Here is a 12,401-nt window from a genome sequence, read left to right as displayed (position 1 = left end):
TACTCAGGAAACAGATATAGTGGGAAGGTCACAGCAAAAAAATTCCCGGCACATGAACAATCTTTAACTTATATGACACAAGATATAGCCCACTAAACTTAGCTTAATTAGAAATATATGTTCAATATTCTATGTGCCCCTCTGGCAGCCTGTAGGATATACCAAGCATGTATCAGGCAATGGAAGAATATATATTACTGTTGTACATAAATATATTTTTAAAGTACTTATATGTTTATACTGAAGAGAGCTGCTATACCTCCATCCCTAATTCCAGTTGCCAGGCATTTTACAAACTTGCACCTTTTCTTTTGACCACTGCTTGAGGTCTGAAGGGAAAAAAAGATCTGCTTATTAGCACTGAATATGTGCCTGTATTGTACAGTACTTAGGCAATAGGGGTATGTGAAAAAGCAACAGATCTGAGAAAAAAGCACACATAATGATTGTTTGTTGGTTATGAAGATGTAATTACTACACTTTAGCATTTGACTCATAAGGTCATACGTGTGTCAAAATGTTAACAGTAGTTGCACACATATATTTACACTGGTACAGACATAGAGTACCATCTGGAAACACAAGATCATTAAATTGTAGAGCTGACAGTGAAAGAGAATGTGCCGTATCTTATTTGGTCTTCCTCTTTGTCTGCTGCCTTCAATTTTCTAATACATCTACTAATTCCAATACGAGAGATGAAAGATTAGAAGCAGAACGGAATCAGGTTTACTTATTCTTACAAAGGAGGATTGAACTGCCAAAAGCACAGCAGCAATTATGGAGAATAAATCAGCTTAAAAACAGAGTTTAGCAAATGTACTGGAAAAAGAACACAGCCTACTATAACAAATCACACAGGATATCGGCATAGCCTCCACAAGATTCCCCTGAACAAAGCTTGTTAAAATGAGCAAAAGTGCCCAAGGGTATTGCAGGACCCTTGTGCTTCTCCCATTAATTTCACAGGTTTTTGGGTTTGTTTGTTTTTTTTGGTAGGAGAACATCCCAGTAGATTATATTCTGTGGCTGGTACTCAATGAGTTAGGTATCTGTCTATGGGAGTTTGATTCCTCGCCTCTTGAGAGAAGACAAAACCTTGTACCCTTAGGCAAGCTTTAGAGTCCCAGGGTACCCCCAGAGCACTTCTGAGTAATTTACACCAAGAAAACAGTAGAAAGGGTCACCACAAGTCAGAATCAAATTGAGGGTGTGCTGCTATTGTTATAATTCATATTAGATCAAACTAAACTTGAAATTCCACTAGAGCTGAAAAGACTAAACAGAAACCATCACACTTCCGACATATGAAAGGCAAGATTTACTGGAAAACACCATAATGCTAAGAAAAGTTGAAGACAATAGGAAAAGAGTCGAAAAAGAGGAAGACCTAGCATGAGATAGACTGATTCAGTAAAGGTAAAGGTAAAGGTTCCCCTTGACAATTTTTGTCCAGTCGTGTTCGACTCTAGGGGCCGGTGCTCATCCCCGTTTCCAAGCCATAGAGCCAGCGTTTGTCCGAAGACTATCTTCCGTGGTCACATGGCCAGTGCGACTTGGACACAGAACGCTGTTACCTTCCCACCGAGGTGGTCCCTATTTATCTACTTGCATTTGCATGCTTTCGAACCGCTAGGTTGGCGGGAGCTGGGACAAGCGACGGGAGCTCACTCCATCGCGTGGATTCGATCTTATGACTGCTTGGTCTTCTGACCCTGCAGCACAGGCTTCTGAGGTTTAGCCCGCAGCGCCACCACGTGAATTAGGGCTGCTGCTGCTTCTGTACTTTTTTATCCACTGTATGAATTATCTACTATTATAATCACTAAGCTTCATTTGTGAAATCTTCTCTTTGTACATCCCTATTCTATTCTATTCTATTCTATTCTATTCTATTCAGTTCCTCTGGCATTGATTCATATGATTTGGAAAGCAGTATTTATGTACAAAAAACAGATATTAGTCAGGAAATTGTTCTCTGTCCACACCTGTTCCACTCAGGTGATGCTAAAGCAGACAGCAGAACCTTAGGTAGGAAGCATTTTCCAAATTATTGTTTTTTTAAAAAGATGTGGGAATTACATCCCAGCTGCAAATCCCATCTGTTTTCTGCATATGAATTCTGACCCCAGTTCAGCAGCCTAAAGCAAATACATTCTAATGTTACTTAATCAGAACCAATTATATGCTTTGAGGAACTTACTTCCAAAGATTTGTGGGAACTTCACTTTTCTGTCTTCCTTCAATTAATTAGCAGCCTACTTTCAGGCTCTAATATTTTGAAAATCTTCAACATTTGGCAAGACTACCAGTTTGATATGCCAGTACAGTACTAAAGCTATTTGTTCCTTTGTCATTTTTTACCCTGGAGGCTTAAAGTAGCCAAGTGTCTTTTCAACTACACGTCCACAAGATGACAAAAAGAAGGAATTATACCACATAAGACCCATGCTAACAATGGGCCTAAGGTGTCATGTGAGGTAGGGAAAGAAAATGAATATAATAGTGGGCATCTGTCTATTACATCCATACAATGAACTGTTACTTGTCAGGAAATCTTCAGGAGGCCACCTACAGTGATTGTGAGAGCATCAGTGATAAATGAATCACAAGATTATCCCTAACAGGTATCAGTTACAGTACTCCTAAATGATACTTACAGAGACTAGATGTTCTCCAGCAAAATAGCACAAGGCATAGAAACACAGATTTTTCTCCTAATGCTTATGGAATAAGAAAATATAACTCTTCTACTTGCATCTGCCATAAAACTATCAAGAGATATGGACATTATTTGGAAGTCAGTCATGCTAACCTTAAACCTGTAATGGTTTCAGTTTCAACAGAAACCTGTATGTAAGACCAACCTACCACACAAAGGTCAGTGTTAAGACCCAACCACTTACAAGCCATTCTGTGTGGTAAACCATTCACGTGTATATAATTCACAGAACTTACCTTTTTTTATCACATGCCCTTCTTTCAGCTTGAAGTAGGGTGGTGAAAACCAGATGCTCTGTAGGTTACAGAGATATGCAGAAAACAGCATGGGATGCTGCTTTTAAAGAATTTAAAACAAGTTATCACACAACCACTTGATTTTTTAAATTGATATTAAGACTCAAATATATGTATTCATGGTAATATTATTCTCTGTGGGTGGGCAAGAAGGCTAACATCTGCTTAGTGGCTTTCAGGAGGTCATAGAATTCATCTTCAGTTTCCTTTTCCTAACTTTATATTAGAATCACAATTATTACCACTATTAAATATTTTAAATTATGCTGTCACCTGCCTTAAGCTCTTTGATGCAAAGGTGGTAAATTTGAATAAATTTAAATAGATTTTAAAAGATTGGCTGAGGTCAATATTCAATCCTAAAAAATATCAAGCACTCTTTAAAGGAGGGAGGAGAGAGCAGTAAATAGATATGTTGATAAACAAGAGTACATTCATTCTTTACAGCAGAAGGGCATCTTTATCTTGGATGTACTTTTAGAAGTGGTTGCTGTGTTTTTCTGTGCAAACTATCAGGCAGAAACAAAATAAAAATAAAATTAATAAAGAAGACAAAAAATGTTGGGGTTGGAATGTTTATTGACCATTTCTAGTGTGGGGGGCACTATTTTCCCTATTTTTATGTGCACCACCCAGAAAATCTAATTTATTTATTCATTTATTGGATTTCTATCCCGCCCTCTAGACCAAAGGTCTACTCTGGGCGGTTTATGGAACAGCATAAAAACATTTGTCAGTTGGTAACTAATACATATAATGGTAACTTTTCCAAACAGATCACTAATTTACATTCCTTACTTTTCAAAATATACAAACTCTCATTCTACTCTGTTGCAAGACTTATGCAAGCAAACATGATATGTGACATTTTTATGCACCACTACAGATGAATAATGGTTCCCAAAGTTGGGTTCCCAGATGTTCTTGGACATTACCTCCTAGAAGCTTCAACCAGCACTGTCAATTGTCAGACATTCTGGGAGGTGAAGGATAACAACATCTGAGGACCCACGTCAGGGAACTAGTGCATTAGAACAGGTATAGCAAGGAGAGGGAGAATTAAATATCTTCATTCATTTTAAATCATTACTCTTCTAGCTTTTCACTAAAACAGAAAGCAGCAGGACACAAACCACCTGTGTACACCACCTGGACACTACACCTGGTGCCATACACTATGGTTCTGCATCTTAATCTTTCCTTTCAAATCTGCAAAGCCCTGGAAATGAAGTTTTACATTATTTCATAGTACAGTAATGTGGATCACAGCTGACTCCCTCTCTGTAATGAACAACTACTGTATACATTAAAGACAAGAAGGCAGCCTTTAGGTGAATGCACAGCATGTATACCCAGGGGTCAAACATTTCAATCAAACATGTAATGGATTTCTGCAGAAAACCAGTTATGCAACAAACAACCAAGATATGCTGTTCTAGCATTTCAAAAAGACTTTGCAAGACTGCGTCATGTTTCTAACTTTTTAAAATAAGACCAAAAAAGTATAATGCTTAGTGTCTTCAGTCATACAGGCAGGCTTGCAGTAGCTCATGATTGTGTGGATTAAACTTTAATTCTTATTATACCTACTGTATTTGCCTGCTGTTGTTTAAAGTGTAATAATCTGTCACATGATGGATAGTCTTTCTCCAAGTGTTCATTGTCCTCTTGCCTTTTTATCACTTAAATATTCTCACACCGGAAAAAGTTACTTGTTACTGTTCTTACCAAAAACAAATAAACCAAAAAAATCCCACAAAGAGTCTTTTCAGAGTTTTGAAATCCAAGAGTGTTCAAAGCTGACTAACCAATGTTTCATGTTAGCTCAATGGATACCTTTCATGTGAGCCATTTCTAGAAAAAGTTTGTCTACGTAGGTATCCATCTTCTTAGAAACTCTAATTCAAGATACACTAAGGGATCCTTCTCAGTGCAGATGCAGAGAACAGCACAAAGATCAAGACGACAGGAACACATTTTCCAAAATGTCTTTCTCTTCCGCATTCAACTGTCGAGGAGAACAAATGCTAGAATGAGTGTCTCTGGCAGAGTGCCTTCTCCCACTCAGTTCTGCCAGAGACACTCATTCTTGCCAGGCCAGGCGATTGAGGGGCCTAACGTCAAGGGAGGCCCAGAAGGAAAGAACGAGAAACTGGGCCTTCTCAGCAGTGGTCCCTTGCCTCTGGAACATAGAGATCTGCATAGCTCCCTCTCTGGGTGTCTTTAGAAGTAAACTTAAGACATGGCTATTTAGGCAGGCTTTCCCTCCTGCTGTATTTTAATATTTACATTTTTACATCTTGGATTTTTGCATTTTATTGGTTCTATTGTTTTTAAATTTTGTAATGCCGCCTAGAGTAGACTATCTGTCTAGATGGGCAGGGTATAAATCTAAATGAATGAATGAATGAATGAATGAATGAATGAATGAATGAATGAATGAATGAATGAATGAATGAATGAATGAATGAATGAATGAATGAATGAATGGTCCAACTATGATTATACAGTAAATGAACATATACCCAGCATTTACCTCCCCCCCACCCAGTTTCTAAAAACATAGGTTCAAACATTTACAATTTTGTTGTTTGATAACCATGTACACTTCTACTTATATGCATATGTCAGGACTGATAACAAGAAAGAAGTTGAATAACCATATGTGATTATACTCATGGCTAAAAGAACAAAGTTGTCATCCAAGAAAACCAAAGAGACATTGAACAAATTGCTTTGCTTGCAATTTTAAACAGAGTGTTTATAAACAAGCTATAGAATAGGGCCTAAAGGCAGGTGACAGTGCTCAAGCCAACTTACAGAAGGAGAGGTGATTCTTGGGATATTCCAATAATTCAGTGTCTGGAGCAATGGTAGGCAACTTTGAAAGATCTGAGAATTTTACAGGGGGTCAAATAGGATTTGAAAAATGCCAAGATCTTAAAAACATGAAACTGTAAGTGACTGGAAGTCCACTTCAAATTTTTTTTAAATTGCATCCTTTGGTGTTCAATGGGACTTCAACCTATTTAAAAGATGAATAGAAACTTCTGGAGGATTTCAAGAAGGGCAATATACTAGTTTAGTTTAACTCTGAAATGTGTTCCTGGAAGGAAGGTCAGGGCATCATTGGCCACAAAGACAACTTTAGAACACACACAGGCCAAGGTCACACCTTGTCCATCCCTAGCTAGAAGGTTTAACAGCCATAACCAACAAACACCCCCAACTAACTCATTAAACACACTGGTAATCAATGTAGCCAGCAAAGGACTGGTTTCAAATGACACCATCTGGCTACAACGCTGGCTGTCAGCCTTTGAACTAAATGAGGTTTTTGAACAGTTTCCAGAGACATCCCCACGTAAGCACAACTTCAAAGTGACTTTGCCATGGGTCTCTTAGGGCTGGTCTAACCTCTATAGGAAATGATACAGTTAGTGCATAAGCCAAAGTAGGTGCAAGACACTCTAGGCCACTACCAGGATTTGGGCCCCTAAGAACATCAAATACAAAATAGCCCTGATGTGAGAACTTATTCCTTTTGAACAGTGGTCCCCAACCTTGGACCTCCAGATGTTCTTGGACTTCAACTCCCCAAAATCCTGGCCAGCAGAGGTGGTGGTGAAGGCTTCTGGGAGTTGTAGTCCACGAACATCTGGAGGCTCAAGGTTGGGGAACACTGCTCTAGATGATGTCCAGTCTCATCTATAATAACTGTTCTTCTAATATCACCACAATTTTGAGCAATAGTATCTCCACCCTGATTAGATCATGTTTGAGGTCCCCCCCCCCACATATGTATAATCCAACACAGATGCAATTACTAATTCAGAAATATGTATCTCATGGATCAGAGATCAGAAATGAGAAACAGAAGTGAGTAAATCTGCATATTGTTGACTCCCTAACACAAATCTCCAGATGACTTCATACATCAATTTTGCTTTCTTTATGCTGCTACTAATTGGGGAAGTAATAGGATGACACATCCTTACCACATGGCATGTAACAATAGTATGGAAACTCTGAGGTCTGGTTCTTCACTTAACTACATAGTATGGTGTCAATTTTTCTTTATTCTTATATTTTAATGCTCACACATTAGGAATCTTTCTCACAAATATATCAGACTGTTTCAAGTAGCATTAAAGGTATAACTCCCCCTAAATGATTAGATTAGATTAGATTAAGCATCCTTCAGTCTCGAGAGACTATGGTAACATGCTCTGTATGGAGGTCTTGGAACAGCATCTAGTGAGGCTGAGAAGGCTAATTTCAGAGTGACAATCCCTTCCACATTGACGACAAATACAATCTGTCCCTTGTCCAAATCCCTGATTTTGCTGGTTTTGGGACTCCCTAAATGACAAAACTAGAACTGTGGGCAAGTGGAAATGTAAACATGATTTATAACAGAAGCTGACTCCACTACCATTTTGCTGCAAGCATGAAGATTTTCAGCAGAATTCCACATTAAAACGGCAAATAAAATCAACACCAAAAACATATACAAAGCAACTAGGAACAACAACAATGTTTTATTTGATTTTAAAATTTGAATTTTTTTTAAACACGTGACTATTTAATGGAGGGGAGATGAGGAAGAACTATCAATAACAAGAACAGCAAACCAAATAATTAATACTTGCTGCCATTTCATAGCACTCCAAAGAATCTGCTAGAGGCCTTCACTCTGCCTGATGGCCAGCTCGTGGACTATTTACATCATTTAAAACACACACACACACACACACACACACACACACACATTGATTTTTATCTACCTCACATCCCCCTCTACTATCAAGAAATCCCACTTTACAGAGAACTGGCTGAGCTTAAGGTCCTGGGTACAGGGTGGGTCCAGTGAATTCACTATTATGAAACACTGAAACCCACTGCAAAAGAAGACACTGAGAGAGCATGCCTGAAAAACATACAGGGGAAGGGAATAACAACAATAAAACCACACAAAAGCACCTGTTTAGAGTCATATTTTCCTGCTCTGGATTCAGCCCACACTGCAAGGTGAAGGAAACTGAATAGAATGACTAAGCTCTTCTCCCGCTTAGGAAGAGATCCACTAATTAGCAAGAATTGAATGCCTCAGATATAAGACTGGGCAAGGTTCTGAGAACTAAACACACAACTCAACATCATCTTTCAAATCACTCTCCTTTGCAGGCCCATTCAAAAAAGAACATTGAAGAGGAAGGAGCACAGCCTAGAACAGATATCTACACATTAGTAAGGAGGTAAATGTGGATTATTCCAAAGTAAGCATGGATTACAAATTGTGAGCATCCCAAATGTACCTCTTTATAGAAGGATGCCCACAAAAATACCACTCACCTACCTACCCAGAAATAACTCCAGCCTATTGCCGCTCTGCTATTCTTTCTCTTACTGGGCAAACAGAACATAACACATTCTTTTTTCCTTTTCAAAACCTATCGTCTTATGATCAAGACAAAAACTGGAACAAAATAAGAACTCTGTTCTCTCCCATAAAGTCATACTAATAGTTTTTCTTTGAAGTAAAAAGAGAAAACCTGTAGGCCACAAGTGCCTAGCCTATTACAGTGGACCCTCGACTCACAGATGGCTTGACTTACAGACTTTTTGAGTTACAGACTTCTCTGGCCGCAAAATTTAGGTTCGACTTGCAGCCTGAGAATCAACATACAGACCTGAAAAAACCAAAATGGAACAAAAACGGAACAAAAACGGCTGGTTACGGATTAATCAGTTTTCAATGCATTGTAGGTCAATGGAGACTCGACCTACAGACTTTTCGACCTGCAGCCACTGTTCCAATACGGATTAATTCCGTAAATTGAGGGTCCACTGTATTCAGAGATTTTGTGTGTTGTGTGTGTGAGTGTATACAGAAACCTTCATACTATGACAGGGATGGGCAGCTTGTGGTCCTCCAGATGCTGTCAGATGGCAACTGAGCTGGGCCAGCAGAGCCCATACTGATGGATGATGGTATGCACTTTCAATCTCAAGAGTCACAAGTCAGCCAGTTCTGTGTTAAACACAGAAGGAACTGCAGGCCAAGTAAAATATTATTGCTACCCACCTCTGAGCATAATAGTTGGGGCTTACACTACAATTTTATAATTCTTTTCTTTCCTGTATTCCACAAGATCAGCCTTATCAACATAATAAGGTGCACAATATAGCCAAACATTAGGGAGAGAAACAGAAGCAAGTCTTTCCTGGAGTTATTGTACTTATCATCCAGAACAAATAAATAAAATCTCCTGGTAATCCTGATTAACAACTAGTCACTTTTTCATCCTGTTTGATTTTTTTCAGAGCTAAAATCTTTTGCTTTCACATTTGCAGCTGTCTCGATACACAATTTACACCCATTTCTTTCTTCATGAGAGTTTAGCTTCTGCTTGTTTGCCCCATTCAACTAAACAGACCTTACTTTGGCTGGCTCAGCTCTAAGTATCTACTCTTATGCATAAAGATTTACAAGCATCTTGTTATCCAGCTCCACGTAATTCATTTATCTGATGAGGGCTTAAATATGTGCCATTCAAATTTACTTACATGACAGTACTGCCCTCTTGTGTTAACTTGTACCTATTTTGTTCTAGGTGCCTTAAATAGAGAATCTAACAAATATAATTTGCCCTTTTCCTCTAGTACGTAGTGCAACACAGTACTAGGGCGGAAGAACAAGATTAAACTCTCATTTCTGAAAGAGTGAGAGAAATTATATTAGCACAGCATTTCTCAATAGTTCCTTTTTATCTTCTAGTAACTTAACTTTTTAAGCCGAGTGTTAAGATAATCAGGAGAGTTGTTCTGGGTTTTTCGGGCTCTTTGGCCATGTTCTGAAGGTTGTTCTTCCTAACATTTTGCCAGTCTCTGTGGCCAGCATCTTGAGAGGGCAGCACTAGGAAGCTGGCATCTTCAGAGGAGTGCTGTCCTCTGAAGATGCCAGCCACAGAGACTGGCAAAACGTTAGGAAGAACAACCTTCAGAACACGGCCAAAGAGCTCGAAAAACCCACAACAACCATTAGATCCCGCCCGTGAAAGCCTTCGAGAATACATTAATCAGGAGAGGCTTTTCTCTCAGTCCCACCCCCTTCACAGGTATGTTTGGTCAGTACATGGAAGAGGGTCTTCTCTGTTGCCGCTCCCAGACTTTGGAACTCCCTCCCACAAGAGGCCAGGCAGGCCCCATCTTTGCTGTTCTTCCACAAGCAGCCAAAGACCTTTCTCTTCAAGCAAGCTTTCCTTCAGTAACTGGCTCCATGAGTGGGGTTTTTAAAATGGATTGTTGTGCCCTGTTGCTTTTAAATTTTTATGTATTGCTTTTATCTACCATTTTTAATATAATATTTATATACTCAATGTTTCTAGCTTTTAAATATTGTATTTTTAATGGATTGTTCACTGCTTTGAATGTGTTTTGATGTTGCTTATGCTTTTTAATATGTTATTCATTTGGTCCTTCTTAATAATTATATAATCAGTGTTGTTAGCTTCAAAATACTGTCTTATATGATGTAAGCCACCCTGGGTTCTTTTTAAGAAGAAAAGTGGAGTAAAAGTTATTACAAACAAACAAACAGGAATCATACATGGACTTCAGATCAATATTACACTGAAACTGCAACAGCAATGTAGCAGAACTTTGCTTTGTCTCTCACCTATAACTTCCAAAATCAGAGCAAGGGGATCCCCAGCCCTCAGGAGAAGGCTTGTGGGATCATCTAGGGGTTGCAGCAATGAGAAGACATCACCCTTTTCACATTCTACTGATGTAAACAGATTTATCAGTGGAAAAACCTCACTGGATACTAGCCACTAGGTCACTTCCCTATTTTCCTCTTTAAAACCTTTGCCAAAAACCAGCTTATTAATTAATCACAATGAGATTCCTACTTCTCTCTCTATGACATGGCAAAAATACAGCCCTTTGCCTTCAGTCCTCTGCTCTCTGGATTAGAGCAGTCTTCTTCAGTTTCATCTTCCATTATCTTGCCTTGGTTTCATCCTATATATCCGCCACCATGTTGCCAAAATAGTTTCCCTCTCATGTTGGTCTGAGCACAGTACTCCCCCTCTTTCTGTCTCTAAATGATCATCTTGTCTGCTTCATGATCCAGCAAAAACTACTTATCACCCACTAAGCCCTACATAGCCTCCTTCCCTCCACTTTATATATCAAGGTGCATATACCATGACCCTCACTGCTTCATTTGCACTGACCATCAGTGATATAAACATCTCCTCCTTCCAAAGAAATATCTTCCCCTTGCTGCACTCTATGCTTGGTACAGTCTTCCAGAACACCCATATGACTCTCACACTCCTTTCAAATCTCTTTTTAAAATCCAACGAGCTGGGGCTCTTTCGGACAAACTTCTAGTGCACTTGCCCTACTCCAACCAAGGATACAACAAATGGTAAATCATGTGATATCGAATGGTGGAAATTTCAGGTTTTGTTCATTTGAGGTTCTTTCAAGCGATGGGATGGAAGTGAGAGCTGGACCATAAGTCTCCAATACTTTGGCCATCTCATGAGAAGAGAAGACTCCCTGGAAAATACCTTAATGTTGGGAAAGTGTGAAGGCAAGAGGAGAAGGGGACGACAGAGGATGAGATGGTTGGACAGTGCCACCGAAGCAACCAACATGAATCTGACCCAATTCCGGGAGGCAGTGGAAGATAGGAGGGCCTGGCGTGCTCTGGTCCATGGGGTCACGAAGAGTCGGACATCACTAAACGACTAAACAAACGAACAAGTGATGGGTCATTTGTTTTTGGGTCATTTGGCTACCAGTCCTGTCACTAAGCACAAAATAGATGGGCTATTTTGGTTTTTTTTTTTTTTGTTTGTTTTTTTAATTTCATTTCCCCTCATTTGTGTTTCTGGTGCTAAACCAAATGAAGCCCTACAGAACTATCTAAACTACTAAAAAAAAGCATGGACAAAGCAACAACCATCTACTTCAAAAGCAGGCAACAACAGTATATGATAAATTAAATTCAATCACCATCAGACTTATACAGTCATTAAAATCCACATTTCATCACATCACCAGCAGCAGAACGAAACAGTACAGAAGAGAAATCATCATCACTATTGTCAATTCTTCAGAATCAACAATGGTCATGGCAAGCTGTTGGCAGTGCCCAGTGTGACCCACAACATCATCTTCTCAGACTGTACAAATAACTTTTGGGTTGCAAATAATTATGAGTTGCTGGCTGGCCTCATAAATGAGAGAAGCCATTTTACATTCATGGGTCAAATGATAATCCAAATGATAAAATCTGAATGAAAATTGAAATTTTGGGGATCCTTTCATTTACAGTGGGGCCTTGACTTGAGAACTTAATCCGT

The 12,401-nt window shown here is 39.1% G+C and overlaps 1 protein-coding gene and 1 long non-coding RNA gene across 5 annotated transcripts in view; one reads left to right on the top strand and one right to left on the bottom strand.

Annotated features, from left to right (window-relative positions):
* Positions 1-12,401, bottom strand: part of KCNQ1 (potassium voltage-gated channel subfamily Q member 1) — a 417,925-nt gene that overhangs the window by 262,128 nt on the left and 143,396 nt on the right. The gene's annotated exons all lie outside the window — the stretch shown is intronic.
* The window catches only part of LOC140703091 (uncharacterized), a 52,146-nt gene that overhangs the window by 25,837 nt on the left and 13,908 nt on the right, over positions 1-12,401 (top strand). The window contains exon 1 of one of the 3 annotated variants that reach the window (XR_013540858.1): positions 5,289-8,276. The exons of the other annotated variants lie outside the window; for them this stretch is intronic. This is a non-coding gene — a long non-coding RNA (uncharacterized LOC140703091). Of the gene's footprint in view, positions 1-5,288; positions 8,277-12,401 lie in introns of those variants that run through there. 3 annotated transcript variants of the gene reach the window in all.

The sequence above is a fragment of the Pogona vitticeps genome, chromosome 1 (assembly GCF_051106095.1).
Source record: "Pogona vitticeps strain Pit_001003342236 chromosome 1, PviZW2.1, whole genome shotgun sequence".
Classification (NCBI taxonomy): Eukaryota; Metazoa; Chordata; class Lepidosauria; order Squamata; family Agamidae; genus Pogona; species Pogona vitticeps.
This window is presented reverse-complemented; position numbering and strand designations above follow the sequence as displayed.